The 16,271-nt window shown below is 46.3% G+C and overlaps 1 long non-coding RNA gene across 1 annotated transcript; it reads left to right on the plus strand.

The window, feature by feature from the left end:
- The first annotated feature begins 7,414 nt into the window (after positions 1-7,414).
- Positions 7,415-13,510, plus strand: LOC116575257. The gene is made up of 3 exons (XR_004279672.1): positions 7,415-7,495; positions 7,974-8,064; positions 12,006-13,510. It is a non-coding gene; the product is annotated as an uncharacterized LOC116575257 (long non-coding RNA).
- Positions 13,511-16,271: the final 2,761 nt, after the last annotated feature.

Below are 16,271 nucleotides of genomic sequence, written 5' to 3' on the forward strand. Positions count from 1 at the left end.
AAATCTTAAAAAAAAAAAAAGAGTTGGATGCTTAACCAACAAAGCCAACACAGGCACCCCCCCCCACTTTTTTTTCTTATTTCCACTTGCATGAACTATCTTTTTTCCATCCCTTCACTTTGAGCCTGTGTGTGTCCTTAAAGTTGAAATGAGTCTGTAGGCAGCATACAGTGGGGAGTTGTTTCTTTTTAAAATCCATTGGCCACTCTATGTCCTTTGATTGGGGAATTCAATCCATTTTCTTTTAGAGTAATTATTGATGTGTAAGGACTTACCAATACCATCTTATTGTTTCCTAGCTGTTTTGTAGTTCCCTTGTTCCTTTCTTCCTCTCTTGCTGCCTTCCTTTGTGAATTAATGATTTTCTGTAGTGATATGCTTTGATTCCTTTCTCTTTACTGTCGGTGGATCTATCTTTTGTTTTTGTTTTGTGGTTACCTTGAGGCTTGCATAAAACATCTCATTGATACAGCAGTCTATTTTATGCTGACAGCAATTTAACTTCGATTGCACAAAAACTTTACCTTTCAATTCTGCCCTTTTCATAAATATACTCAAATGCCGTACATTCCCTAAATGGGACTGCTTCAAACAGATGCAAACACTTGACTGTATCTTGTGAAGGAACTGTTTATTTAATTTAAGAAAGCAAGAGTTAGGTGGCTGAGAGTTTGAGCGTAGGACTGCCAAGAATTCCATTTTGCTGCCGATGAAAAGTGGCCCTTTTTTGGATGGATGGTTCTTGCTTTTTTTTACACAAGAGATGAACTGTTTTTCCAGGCATGTCTTATTTCTTTTTTTCAATTTTTGTACCTCAACACCTACTACAGTGTTTGGGTAGAGTAAGGTATTTAATTTGATGTTAGTAGGCACTTATTTAATATGGGAGGAATATTGGAATCATTGGGCTATGTGTGCTTCTTCACTGTTGTTTTCATGTTGCAAGGCAAGGGTTCCCATCCTAACCGCATCTTAGAATTTCCCAGGGGGCTTTAAAAAACATCAGTGCTCAAATGTGTATCCCTGGACATTCTGACTTGCTTGGTCTAGGGGAGAGCATGCACATGGTGATGGTTAGCAACTCCCTGGTGATTCTCAGTGGCCAAAGATGAGCTCCACTGATGAGGAGGGAGGAGTAAGCATAGGAAGAGTCAGCAGAACTGGATTCTGCTCTGTCACCAGCTTGCTGTGTGACCTCAGGCAAGTTACTCCTTTGACTTGGGTCTTGGGTTTCTCCCCTGAAAAATGTTAGCATTGGATTGGAATGGTCATTTTTAATCTTTTTAGTTCAGGAATTCATTAAAAACTCTAGGAAAATATATCTATGCATATTTGCATAACATTTACATACCATTTCAAGGAATTCATGGAATCTCTTGTGTTGGTCAGGATTCTTTTGGTTCCAAATGACAGAGACCCAGCTCACAGTGGCATATACCGAAAGATAATGTAATGGTTTCTAGGGCTCAAAAGTTTTGGAGAAGCAATAACTTTAGGCATGGCTGGATCCGGGAACCCAAACAATGCCATCAGGTGCTGAATTCTTTCTATCTCTCGGTGCTGCTCTCTGAGTTGTTGCCTTTCTTTTCAGGAAGGGTCTCCCCAGGTGATTGTAAATATGTCCATCAGCAGTGCAGGTGATCATTCCACCTGTTGAACTGCTCCATCAGAAAGAGCACAACTCTTTCTCATGGTTCTGTTAAAAGTCTTGGCCAGACCTGATGCCGTCTCTAGAAAGTAGGATGGGTACTGGACTGGGCATGTACCTGTCACTGTAACATGGGGTAGGTGAGCCCTGCCTGGACCATATGGAAAGTGAAACAGGGGTGGTTTCCCAAAAGGAGATCAGGATATTGTTATCATGAGATGAGGCAATGGATACTGGGAAAATAAACACTACAGACATCCATCTCATATCTATGGAACCCTTAGAGTTGCTGGGCTTCAAGCTGAAAGCTTCCAGACTCATGAGCCCTGAAGTCCCCCTGCGTATTAATAGTTCTCAATGATAGATAACATGGTGCTCTTAGGAGTCCTATTTTTGGAATATATTTGTATTTTTATATATAATATGTATCTTTTGTATAATATATAAGAAAGGTATTCTTTTTTCTTCTTTCTGTATTTAAGTTTGTTTTCCACTCACGTTTTCTGGAGTGTGAGTTATGTGCTAGCTCTGTTAGCCACATTTGTTTGGACCCTGATAGCAAAACTTAAGTAGGGTTGGGAACTTGCAAAAAACCCATGGAGGAAATGAAAGAGCTTGAGGTTTGAATCCTGGCCTCCCAACTCTAAGCACAAAGCCATCTCCATGAAAATACTGCTTGATGTCTTGTCTTTGATGTTTTTCCTGTTTTGAGAAAGTGGCCCCATGGAGTACTTCTTAACTTGAATGAATAATTCCTCCCCCATCATTTAGGGGGAATTGCCTTTCTAGTGTCAATAGCCTTGCACCCCATCGTCTTATGAAACAGGGTAGTTTTTGTTTATTTAAGGCTGACTCTTTCATTTAAGAAAACAATACATCCAGTGATTTGTACCTGCTTCTTGGGTCTTCACTCATCTAGCTCTTACTGCCTTCTGTTATGTGGGATGTGAACCTCAGACCAGGGGACATGTCTGTCATCAGTGAGTGTGACAATTAGGGCTGTGTCCAGAAAACCATGGGTGATTAGTGGGAAGGGACTATTAGGAGCATCCTGAGATTTCTAAAATACTAAGCCTGGGATAAATGACCTACCTTTCTTAAGAGTATAATTTCAAAGGCAGTGGTCCATCCCAGAGGAAAAGACATGATTTTTGCCTGAGCTATCAAATAATTTAATTATTGTGTAATCTAGGACTTCTAATAGTGAGCTAATGGAATAAATAAAAAGATTCACTGCTTAGAGATACCAAAGATGTATTGCTTAGCTTCTACAGATACTTAAAGGATGATTCTGAAGGATGAACAAAACATGCCTTCTTAATGTATGAAGGACAGGAATAAAGTGAATGACTTTATTTGATTATAATCCATGGTGAGTTTCATGGCAGCTAAGAGTGATAACAGCTCGATATAGGTTCTCTTGGTCCACGTCATAGTTCCAATCCTTGTTTGTCTTTTGAACTCTTCTCCGTGCTGGACACTTATTACCCATGGTGTTCTAACAACTCACTCTTATTCTTTCCACGCAGGGGCCTGGGTTTGAGTCCCAGCTCTGGCACTTAGTAAGCTGAGTCAATTAACTACTGTTAACACTTTGTGATACTGCCTCCTGTTCTTTGCCTTACGTACTTTCAATTTTTGAGACATTACTGCATAATTTGCATCCTCCTTTCTCACCTAAACTAAGCTCTTCTTTTCTTCTCTTTATACATCATCTTAAATGACTTCATATCATACCTTTTCATGAAATCCCCATTCCTTCCTCTGTTGTTGGAGGAGTTTCAGAAAGGGAATGAAATGATTTGGTTTATGCTGGTAGCTTTCTGGAAGGTGAATGGGGGTCAGGGTTGGGAGGGACCAGGGGGTTGAGAATTACTTTATGAAATGATTATTATAGGTGGAGTTAGTGCAGCATCTCTGAAGAGGACCCTACTGGTTGTTTAGTCCAGCTCTCTCTGTTCATAGTTGAAGAGTCAGAGGCTCAGGCAGGTAAAATGACTTCCTCAGAGTCTCTCAGCCTCACCTGGGTCTCCTGGCCTCACCTGGGTCTTCTCGCCTGGTTCTCCCAGCCTCACCTGGGGCTTCCTACCACACAGTCCATTGCACTTTTCATTCTAGTCCAGTCTCTAACCATAGCCACATGGTGCCTGGGCCTCAGCTAAAACCCACTCCTAGGGGAATGTTTCATTAGCAAGTAGAGATCTAGTCTTGAAATACATTTGGCAGTTCATTTTTTACAAATTGTTATTGTGATTAGTGATTACTGGCTGCTGGCTGAAAATAATTTCCTGCCTACCCAAACAAAGCAAATTAAGGGGAACAAATGATGTAACCCTGTTCAGGGGAAAAAAAAAAAGCCATTGAAATGTTCCCCAAAGAGAGGAAGCTATTATTATCCCAGACTTATAAATGGGAAGATTAGAACAGGGAGGCTGGGCAACTTGTCCAAAGTAATCAGCCCAAATTAGAAGTCAGAATTCCTGATGGCTACCCAAGGGCAAGAACTCTCCTGGCAGTTTGGCACTGTAGGCTATAGGGAAGGCCAAGTTAAACAGGACATAATTGGGATAAAATTCCCATGCTTTCTCCTACTCTGTGACCCCCCCACCCCAACCAAGGAGTGCTTGCCAAGATTCTTGGCTGCCATATCAACCTTCTGACCCCTGTGCAGTCAGTAAGATGAAGCAGAAACAATGGGGGAGCAGACAACTTTTCCCTGGCTTCTCAGCCATGCCCTACTGGGCAAGTGGTTTCATCTCTTGGACCTCAGAAGTCCCATCTGGAAAGCAGGGGTGAGGGTGAGGCGGGGAGAGCTAATTGCTGACCCAGCTCAATGATCCAAGATGTAAAGTGAGAAGTACATTTCCAAAAGGCACTTGCCAGGCTTTTTTGGTGGGGGCTGATAGAATGCCAGCTCAAAGGAGGTTAGGCAAAGGGGAGTTTTGCAGCGAGAACGTAGTGTCAGCAATATGGCGACCATGTTCCCCCCCCAAATTAGGGTAATAACAAAAAATCATACTTGCTTGCAACCTCTACTAGAGAGGGAGCCCAAGCCTTGTATGACTTAGCTCATGAAATCCTTGAAAACTTTGAGGTACATGGTCTCACCAACCACTATTTGTTACTGGGGAGAACAGAGGTCTGAGGACCAGGAGATTATTAGGCAGAGCCGCAAGGCTGGTCCCCCTGACTCTGACCCCAGATGCCCAGCATCCATCCTCTGTCTTCGGATTTGAGAGACAGGAAAGCACTTGCATCCTGGCATCATGACAACTCCATGAGGACAGTATAATGACCCAGATGCACAGCTGAGAAAAGTGGGAGGAGGGGAAGTGATCTGTCCCGTCTCAGGATTCTGAATTAAGAGGAGCAAGTGTGTTACCATTCTTTCCTTGTGTCTGTGATCGGAAGGAGAGCAGCTCGGCCATGACTGGCTTCTGCTGCATCCCTGCAAGCTGAGGACGGTGGCTCCTTGGGCCTTGAGTGCATCTGTATGAGTAAGAAGGAGTGGACGCTTACTGAGTCCCCTCTGTGACTTCAGCCCCACGTGGATCAGTCGTGTTTGCCACCTCATTAAAGCCTCACAGCAACCCTGTGGGATGGTATTGTTTCCCTCTTACGTCAAGGACATCGAGGCTCAGAGAGGTGAAGCGCATGTCCTGGGTCACTGAGCTGGTAAACGGCAGGGGCAGAGTTTGGATCCACAAATAAGTCAGATTCCAGACTTAGGGCATTTGGTGCCTCTCCTTGGAGGCTTCATTTTGAATGAGAGCCAGAAGTCTTGCAGGTCTGTGGTTGGCGAGAGCAAAATGACCCACAGAAACACTTTATGTACCGCGGAGTTGCAGAATATCGAGCTGGGAGGGCCGTCTGGGAACAGGAAATTTAGTAGTCTTTGCGTTGCTTTTTTTGGGGGTGGGGGTTGGTTTCTAAAATTCTTTGATGCTTTTCTCTGAAAAATGCATATAGCACAGATAGGACAAAATCTTGTTTGCAAGTCTAGGGAAAAAATTGCCCTTTCCCTCATTTTCCTGAGCCTCCACATCAAATGTGAATTTAGTATGATGAAAGGAATTTGTAGTCAGTCTCTTTCCCACCAGACTATGAGTTTCTGTATTAGGCACAGTTCTCTAGAGAAAGGTATGTGTGTATCTCTCTCTCTTTCCTATCTATCCATCTATCTATGCTCTGGGGAGGGAGTTATTTTAAGGAATTCGCTCACGTGATTTTGGAGGATGGAGAGTCCAAACTCTGCAGGACTGGCTGGCAGGTTGGAGGTGAGGAGGGAATGGTTGTAGATTGCGTCTAAGGGCAGTCTGCAGGCAGAGTTTTCTTATCTGACAGGGACCTTGGTCTTTTCTTCTAAACCCTTCAGCTGACTGGATAAAGCCCACCCACATCATGGAGGGTCGTCTGCTTTTCTCCAAGTCTACTGGTTTAAATATTAAGCACATCTAAAAAATCCCTGCATAGTAACATCTGGACTTGAGTTTGATGACACACTTGAGCACAATGGCTGATCCAAGTTGCCACATAAAATTGACCATCCCAATTCCTTACAGCAGGGCCTGGATCTCGCTCACCTCTGTTCCCAGGGCTGGACACCATGCCCTGCATTGTGGGTGCCTATGATGGGTAGGTGCATGAATGAGTCAAGATTTAAAGCTCCTGGAATGAACTTGGAGGAAGCTAGCGAAGAGGAAGAACTTTATGCTCAACCCAGAAGATTGACTGTGAGTCCAGGAAGCCACCGGGACATGGAGGGAGGTTGTGGGTCAGAGAGATGAACCTGGCAGGGACGTGCAGGGACACAGTAAGAGCAACCCTGGCAGGGGCCTGCACCTGCTGAGATGTTGCGGGGCAAGGGCTAGACTGAGCCTGGCCACCGGGCGTCCAGGCCTTGTGTCGTCTCCACACCATCAAGCTGTGTATCCTTGGCAAGCTGCCTCACTTCTCTGGGCTCAGGCCTTGCTTCCATGGTCATCGACTGCTCCTTGGAGGCAGGATCCAGCCTTTGATCAGGTTTGTTGATCCAAGGGAGTTTTTAAAGCAGTTTAAATAAATTGCCCATATTTAGAAATGGGTAGATTCCAAAGAAAAGTAAGGATTTATGGCTTCCCTGAACACTTGGGAAGGGTTAACAACTCCGGGCCTGACTTTTGCTGAGTACAACCAGGCAGTCAGGGCAGCCACTGGTTCCTGAGCTGGGCAAAGCTTCTGGGCTCTCATCGGGCTCCCATTCTCTCCATGGTCTCCCTGGCACAGGGGCCAGGGTCAGTCCCTGGTCAGCTCCGAGCTGTCATGGCCCGTGTTCACACGTCTGCACCACCCCCAAGACTCCCTCCGGAGGCCTCATGCAGCCTCTCGACAGGCCCCACTGCGGGTCAGGTGTGGAATGAGGCAGGTTATGTGCATCCTGGGGCAGCATTCCAAGATTCCTAATGAAAGTGCCAAATGGGCTCCTTAGGGAGCCAGCACAGGGTGGGGCTGGCCCAGGGCTGCAGGGAGTAACCAGAGGGACAACATTCTCTGGCTAATTGGATGGCTGGCAGTTAGGACATCACTAAAATAATTTTCTCTCATTCCCTGACTCCCCTGGGAGTTCTAACATCACATGCTTTTTTATTTTATTTTTTAAAGATTTTATTTATTTTTTGAGACAGAGGGAGAGAGAGAGAGAGAGAGAGCGAGCAAGCAGGGAGAGGGACAGAAGCAGAGGGAGAGAGAGAATCCCAAGCAGGCTCCACTCTCAGTGGGAGAGTCCAATGTGGGGCCCAATCCCATGACCCTGAGATTGCGACCTGAACAAAAATTAAGAGCTGGACACTAGCCCACTATGTTACTTAGGTACCTCATACCATGCTTTTTATTTTTTTAAAGATTGTATTTATTTATCAGAGAGAGAGAGCAAGTGAGAAAGCACACAAGTGGGGGGAGAGGCAGGCAGAAGAAGAGGCAGACTCCCTGCTTGGCAGGGACCCTGACACAGGACTGGATCCCAGGATCCCAGGATCATGACCGGAGCTGAAGGCAGACACTTAACTGATGGAGACCCCCCACCCCTGCCCGCCCAGCTATCCACAGGCTTTTAAAATATATATCCAGACACCTTACCTATAAGAGTTTGGGGAAATTTCATTTATTTCACCAAATTGTTTAAATGCTCAGACTGGGGAATTTGCACAGGCACTTAGTCGTAACCATCCCCTTGAAGGAGGATGCCCGGATGCAGCCTGATTACCTGCAGCGGGTGACCTTCCCAGCCCTCTCATCAAAGCTCTCTGATTATTCAGTAAGAAGCAAATTTCCAAACTGTGTTTCCTAGGATCCATTTGATGATAAGAGGCAGAAGCCCAGTTTGAAATAGAGAGGCACAAAGGAACATTTACTGGAAGGAGTTTTGCTCATATTCTGTGGTAAGTACTTTGTGGGACATGGGATTATAATATAAAGTCCTTGACCTCAAGACATGTGGGCACGGGGAGCCCATAAGACAAATAATGACAGTCGTGGGCATGAAGGAGTGCACCTGTCATTATGAGCGCTGAGCGTTACACGCAAGTGTCGAATCACTTTATGGTACACCTAAAACTCCTATAACACCGTATGTTATATGTTAACTATACTGGCATTGAAATAAAATGAAAAATAGTTGCATTTGATTTCTGCACGGAAAGCATATGGGTTTGGAACCAGGAAGGTCCCGGCTTTTTCTGTTATGCAGGAGCTTAGGAAGTAGTGAGAAGCCTCGGTTTCCTTATCTTTAAAGTCGGGACACCTTCTTTCCTTGCAGGATTGTTTTGAGAATGGGCACAATGTATATACAATGTTTACTGTGGTCTTGGCACACAGCAAGAGCTTAGTAAATGGCTGATGGGGTCCTTACTTTCCACTACTAACCAGCCTGGGTTCCGGCGGTTCTAAAAGCCTCAGATCTAGGGGTCTAGGGATGATTCTGAAAGCCCTCAGCTGGGCCTTGGAGGGCAGGGAGGATGTGGGTGGGCAGTGAGCGAGTGAAATCATCTCAGGGAGGGCACAGGGTGTGCCGGGGGTGCCAGGAGAAGTAAGCACAGCGTGTTCAGAGGACAGGGCAGACTGGCCTGGCTGGAGAGGAGGGTTCACACAGGGGCAACTGGTTAGAACAACACTCAGCCCTTGTGACAGCTGGTTAGAATTGCCCTGTAATCCTCTCTGAAATGTCTGCCACTTTGCCAAGTGGAAATTGGCATCCTTTGCTCTGGCTGGGGACTCTTGTCTCCCCCGTCTGCCTACATGTAGGCTTGGGCAGTGGGGCCAACGAATCGTCCTTAGTCTCTGCCAAGTCTCCAATTAAGAGATCGCATACCTGGCATTTCTGTGCGGCTGGCCTGAGGAGTGCGTCCCGGGAGGAGGTCAGCCAGGCTCAAGCAGGGCGATGTTCAGTGAGCTCCGAGCAGCAGGTCTGGGGGCCCTCTGACCCGGGATGGCTGCTTCCCAGCCTTCTCTCCCCTTCTGTGCAGACATCAAGTGCCGGAATAGGAAAGCCCGATTTAGTCTCTTTGGTCCAGAATATTTTTCCTGGAAGAGCCCAGAGAAGCCCTCCAGTGCCTACCAATGTGGCGTCCGACTGTCCCTGCAGGGAATGCTGAGACACTTTCCCGACAGACGGGCTGCCGCTTCTGTGCGCAAACCTCAGGTGCCACCACTCAGGCTTCCCACATCTGCCTGACCTTCTGCGGGAAGCTTTAGCAATTTGCAAGCCTTACATGCTGTACCAACATTGCTTGTTGCTTTGTACTGATTTTTGTATCATTTTTATCACATACTTACAGTGAGGGAGAAGATTATCTTAGTAGCTGGTAAAAGAGCTAAAAACTGGGAGGGCAGGTATGAGGGGAGAAGGTCTGGCAGAGAACAGAGCCAAACGCACCTCAGGGCTCCGACACATGTCTTCAGGGGACCCTTGAAGGCAAGGCCACCCAATCTTGGGACAGGCTTGCTGGAGATGGTGCTTCTTAGTTTCCTGCCTGGTAACAACCGCCCTGTTGATGTCCCCGTTCTCTAGAGCCAACGAACACGGGACCCCCCGTCGTCTAGGATAGCTCTTCTTTCCTTCTGTGGTGTGAATAAGACAGTTCCTGTCTGCAAGGGGATGACAAACTAGTGGGGAAGAGAGACCTGGAAAGAGAAGTCTACTAAGGACTACACCCTGAGACGGGGGTTTTACCTGTCCCCCTCTCCTGCCCCAGCTCTGGTGTCTCCTGCACCTTGCAGACAAGATTGGGGGGGTCCTTTTTATCTTTCCCACCACTCGTGGCTCTTGGTCAGCAGAGCGGTGCTTCCCTGAGTCATCACCATGCCGAGTGCTGTTCTAAGTGCTTCCCATAGATGCCTTCCGTCCACAGCCCACTGAGGAGAGGACTGCTCTTCTCCTGTCGTGACTGAGGACAGCACTATGAAGTGACCTGCCCCAGGTACGCAGTTGGAAAGCGAGAGACCCAGATTTTGACTCCCACCCCCCCCACCACACCACCTACCTTCCGCCCCCCTGTGCCACGTGAACTCCTCACTCCTCGTTCCCAGTAGAGAATACCACACCTAGCCTCCCCCAGCAAAGGAAGGTTTGATTTGGGAGGCTTATGCAGGAGATGAGAACAGAAGTCTGGATAAAATGTCGGAGTAAGTTGGGAATAGCCTTACTGTTCACGGCTTCCCTTTGGATTCAAGTCAGCGGGTGTCAGGGAAGCATTGGGGTGTTTGAAAAGAGCAGTGGTATTGGATTAGTATTTAAGGACTCTGTCTCTTGAAGTGCCAGGGAAATCAATCGCACAGAAGAGAGAGGAGGCAGCGAGGCCCCTGAGAGGCTGCTCAGGTTTTCCAGGTGAGCAGTGCAGGTACAAGAAGAGCAGATAAACATGGAACACGCCTTGCCTTTCAGACATGGCGCTAAGCACGTTCCTAAAAATTGCTTTTGATCTTTGCAACAATCATGTGTAGAGATGACTGTCCCTATAATTACCTGGTGAGCTGTGGTCTCCAAGTGGAATGCCTGGCCAGCCCCACCAGCATGCCTGTGGACGTGTTTAGAAATGCCAGTTCTCCAGCCCCACCCCAGACTTAACTGAATCAGAACCCTCGAGGTGGGTTGGTCCAGTAATTTCTGTCTTAACAAACCCTCCAGGTGATGGGTTGGAACTCAGGTGTGAGAGATTAGATGTCTCCTCTGACCTCAGATTGGGTCACCTTGTTCCATCCCTTCCCCCAGTGAATGGTTGATTTGATGAAGCCATCCACAGAGCTGCCAGGTTCCCAGGGGAGAGTTGCTGGAAGGAATACTTCCATCAGGAATTTATTAAGTGCCATGTGTGTACTCAGTGTCTTGCTAAATGTGCTCAGGCATTCAGAGGCCAGGCTCCAGAGTTTAAAATATTTTATTTATCTATTCATTCCACAACCAGTTCTCGAGCACCTGTTATGGCACAGAAACTGTGCTGGGTATGGGCTGCCACTGTGACCAGGACAGAAAAGGCTGCTGCCTTCAAGATCTTAATTCTAGGGCGCCTGGTGGCTCAGTGGGTTAAGTCTCTGCCTTCAGGGGCACCTGGGTGGCTCAGTGGGTTAAAGCCTCTGCCTTCAGCTCAGGCCATGATCTCAGGGTTCTGGGATCGAGCCCCGCATCGGGCTCTCTGCTTGGCAGGGAGCCTGCTTCTTCCCTTCTCTCTCTGCCTGCCTCTCTGCCTACTTGTGATTTCTCTCTGTCAAATAAATACATAAAATCTTTTTTTAAAAATCTTAATTCTAGTTGGGGAAAATGGGAAGTAAACGAGTCAACAAGTAATTTGGAAACAGGGATACATACTGGGAAGAAGATGGCGCAAGGTCAAGGGCAGAGTATCTGGACAGACGGGGAAGTCCGTGTTGGGTTTCTCTCCAAGAAGGAAATCTGAGCTAAGCTCTGTATCACACGCCAGGAGAGCAAAGGTCTGCAGAAGGCAATCTAAACAGAGGGAAGGAGGTCTGTGCCAAGCGCCCAAGGGGGTGGTGGTGAGAGCTTGGTGAGCTCGAGGAGGCAGGAGGTCAGCGGCTGGATGGCGTGAGCAAGGTTTGTGGTGGAGAGTGGGTAAGAAGGTAGTGTGGGCTCGCTGAGCAGGTGGGCGCAGGTGTCCAGCTGTGAGAACAGGACGCCCTTGGGTGTCAGTCCCTCACAGTGCCTGGCAGGCACACCCAGGGCTGCAGGATGATCCCTGGGATGCCATCCCCACCTGGAAATCATAGGATCTGTCACTGATCCTGAGATGTGAGGAGCCTGTGGGTACCTTCAAGCCAAGCTCAGCTTCCAGGAAACGCATTAATGTGTCTGTTTGTCTCTCTCTTAAAGGAGAACCCTGGGAAACACCCCTTTCCAGAAGAAGATGCTTGGAAGCCCAGTGAAGTCTTCGCAAGGATCACACACTCAGAAAACTCTACAGCCGGAGATGTGTACTCTAGTGACAAAGGCTAGCAGTCCCATTTTACAGATGAAATTGTGGCCCAGGGAGCCCAGGGCGTCCAGTGTGGTGAAAGGACCTGCCTGGGTTCCAGGTGGCAGGAGTTCCACACTCCAGGATCAGCATCATCCTCTCCCCAACAAAGACCCCAGTGCTAGCCAGCTGCAGCCCTTTCCTCAGATGCTTGTGTGGCAGCCCCACGGGGCCCCTCCTGGGAGTGACCTTATCTTAGTAATCCCAGCCTCTCTTTGTTCCCCAGCTCTGGCCAGTAGTTGTTCTTGCTGGTGTGGTTCCTGTGATTTCAGTGTCTTGTTTTATTTTCCAGGTCTCCCACACTTGGTCAGCGATTCTTTATGTCAACTTCTCTCTGTTAAAGGGGCCAGGGGAGCTCCTGTCTCCTGACGGGACCCTCATGGACACACTGCTGCTTAATTTCAAGGACAGTTTCGCCCTTTTTCATCCTTTCCCCTCTCTGTCCTCCCTTGCATCTTGTGGAGCAGGGTTTGCTAATGGCATCAGGGAAACTGAGATCCAGGTAGTAAGTGGTGGAGCCAACACTGGACTCAGGCTCCCTGCCACCAAGGGCACCCTCTGTCCTGCTGAAGGCTGACTACTTGTCCTGGTTACAAGGGGAAAAAGCCAGGATTCCCACCTAGAGTCATAAAGTTGAGGTGCTCATGAGCTCTGTTACAAACATTATAACATTTCTGTTTTCAGGAATGCATTCCCTGGAAATATGAAAGAAGCACGAGAATTGCTAGTAAGTCCCCATGATAAGTTCCAAAAGGAAGAAAGAACCTCAGTAAAATAGGATTATTACACAAGGTTTACAGTTCTAAAGGGAATTTCCTGGAAAATGATATCGTTTCTTGCTCCTTCTTGTTCTTCTCCATATAACATTTAATGAGCTGCATGTTCTGCAGGAAGTCTTTTCATTGTGCATTTTCCTGCATGTCTGGCATGTATAAGAATTTTGAGGTGCATATAGAAAATGCGTTGATGTCCACAAGTATCAGGGGCTAGGGTTTCTCCTTACTTGAATATTCTTTGGGAATGACTGTAATCTTTACATTGGTTTGCATCAATTACCTTAAAAACAGAATAATGTGGCCAATACTTAGACAATATTTACAAGGTCCCAGGCTCTGCTCTGAGTGCTTTATTATATTAGCTTTTACAATTTCCACCACAACCCTAATATAACATGTTTATCTCTTCTTCATTGATGTCATTAAGGCACAGGGAGGTTAAGTGCTTGTCCAGGATTGCACAGTTGATAAATATTAGAGCTGGGAGTTGAAACCATGCTATCTGGCTCCAGAATTCTTGCTCTTATCAAGAATACTGAGCTTATTTCTTAAAGTGTTTTTTTTTTTTTTTTAAGAGAGAGAGAGGGAGGGGGAATGAGGGGTAGGGGGAGAGGGAGAGAGAGAACCTTAAGGAGACTCCATGCCCAGTGTAGAGCCCCATGCGGGGCTTGATCTCATGGCCCTGAGATCATGACCTGAGTCAAAATCAAGAGTCAGACACTCAATGGACCAAGCTACCCAAGCGTCCTCACTGGCCCTGTTTCTAAGCTCACTTTCTTTTTGAATCTGCAGTTGCCAGCATAAGCAGGTTGCATATGATCTCTGAAAACAGAGAAGAAGAAAGGCCAACCCAAGGTTGTAGACTATATAGTCATGGTGGTTCAAGGTCACTTTGACAGAGTGCTACCTACACGGGTCACACCCTCTCTGGTGCCTGGAGAACGTGGTAGACTGGCTGTGTTAATGGCCTCAATTGTTCACATGCCTCTCTGGGTCTCATATTGGATTGTGCCTATCACATGAGTTTGGCCAATGGGACAACGGCAAACCTGACATGGGCAGAAACTTTGAAGCATGTTTACATGTGTTCGCTGAGCCCCTGGCATTACTCCAAGGCCAGACCTGGGCTAATTGGCTACAGGGAGGTGAGAGACATGTAAACAGCTGAGTCATCCCAGCTCTGCAAGCGTAGACCAATTTAGAGCCAGTCCAACTGCAAACATGTGGAAGAGCTCAGCCAAAATCCATAGAGTTGCCTATCCAGTGTGCAGTGGACTGTAGCTGCATGAGTGAGCCATCCAGACCAGAACTGTAAGTTCATGAGCAGTAATAAATGGGTTGTTGTGTTAAGTGTCTGAATTCAGGTGATTTGGTATGTAACACCGTAATGTCAATTGATAACGGACAGAATTACCAACTATTGCCTGTCTGCTCTTTGCCAGCAGCCATGTTTTTGTTTTTTGTTTTTTGTTTTTTTTGCCATGTTGGTTTTTCCATGTCTCCTTTCTCATTTCATCCTCAAAACGGCCCTGCTGGAGAACAAGCGTCTAGTCGGTGTTTCCATTATTGATGTGCATTAAGGATATCAAGATTATAATTCTTAATGGCTAACAAGATGCTCAACATCACTAATCATTAGGGGAGTACATATCAAAACCGACATGAGACACCACCTCACACCCAGGAGGATAGCTTCTATCAAAAAAGAGGAAATAACAAGTGTTGGTGAGAAGGTGAAGAATTAGAACCATTGTGCACTGTTGGTGGGAATATGAAGTCATGCAGCTGTTGTATAAAATGGTACAATGAGTCCTCGAGAAATTAAACTAGAATTACCACGGGATCCAGCCATTCTGCTTCTGGGCAGGTACCAAAAGGAAGCAGGGTCTCAAATGGATGCTACGTACATCCATGTCCACAGCAGCATTATTTACAATAGCCAAAAGGTGGGAACAACCCAAGTGTTCATGGATGCATGAACAGATAAACAAAATGTGGATATGCACAAACAGTGGGTATTTAGTCTTAAGAGGGAAGAAAAATTCTGGTTATACGGACTTGAGTATATTGATGCGTGCTATGCTATGGATAAACTTCGAGGACATTTTGCTGTGGGAAATAAACCAGCCACAAAAGGACAAATACTGTATGATTCCTCCTATATGAAGTATCTAGATGGTAGAGTTCACAGACACAGAAAGCAGAATGGTGGCTGCCAGAGCTGGGGCAGGAGGAAGTGGGGGTATTATTGTTTAATGGGGGCAGAGTTTCAGTTTTGCAAGACAGAGTTCTGGAGATGGATGGTGGTGATAGTTGCCCAACAATGTGAACTTACGCAGTACCACTGAACCATACACTTAAAAATGGTTTACGTGGTAAATTTTACGTTCCGTGTATTTTAATACAACTGAAAAAAAATTATGATTACTGTTCCATCTGCTTCTAATGCAAATCTTGTCAAAATTCTACTATTTTTTTGTGTGTAACACTTTTTTTTATTAAAATCAATTTTTAAAAAGTTTAATTTCTTTTCAGTGTAACAGAATTCATTGTTTATGCACCACACCCAGTGCTCCATGCAATACATGCCCTCCATAAAATCCTACTATTTTTTTAAAAGATTTATTTATTTGAGAGAGAGAGACAGAGAGACAGATAATCAAAAGCAGACACCCCGCTGGGCGTGCAGCCGGACGTGGGGCTCCATGCTTCCACCCTGAGATCGAGACCTGAGTCGAAACCGAGAGTTGGATACTTAAAACGACTGAGCCACCCAGGCATCCTCAAATCTTACTACTCTATAAGCCACTGCCTGCAAGTAGCCATCTTTTCTAGTGGCGTTTTGTTTTGTTTTGTACTGCAGTTTATCTTTGGTGACCTCTTACTTACGGTCAAATGATGCATGGAAGCCACAACCCCCCTGAGCTCACAGGCTCTGCTGGGGACTCGCTGGGTTCACATCTGTCCTCCACCCGCGCTGTGCTGCAGCCTGTGGTCTTGGCAGTTTACAGAACCCCCCGAGCTGCAGTTACTTCATCTGCAAAATCAAGATAGTAATAGTACTTACCTCCTGGTGTTGTTGGGAAGATTGAGTGATAGGACGTGGGGAAAATGCGGGGCAGGGGGTCTGGCAAGAAGGAATCACTCAGTAAATGTTAGCAGTTGTTGGTACTTGATAAAAGACGATGACACCCACCTAGTGATCCTGAACGTAATAGATACTCATCGTTATGCAGCACATAAAGAACATAATTAAGAATCTTGGCAACTGAAAAACATAGCATATGGTTTCATACCTATTGTGTGATCATAAGAACAAATGACTTGTTCTTTTCCTTTGGGTTAGTA

Source organism: Mustela erminea, chromosome 16 (assembly GCF_009829155.1).
Source record: "Mustela erminea isolate mMusErm1 chromosome 16, mMusErm1.Pri, whole genome shotgun sequence".
In the NCBI taxonomy this organism is placed as follows: Eukaryota; Metazoa; Chordata; class Mammalia; order Carnivora; family Mustelidae; genus Mustela; species Mustela erminea.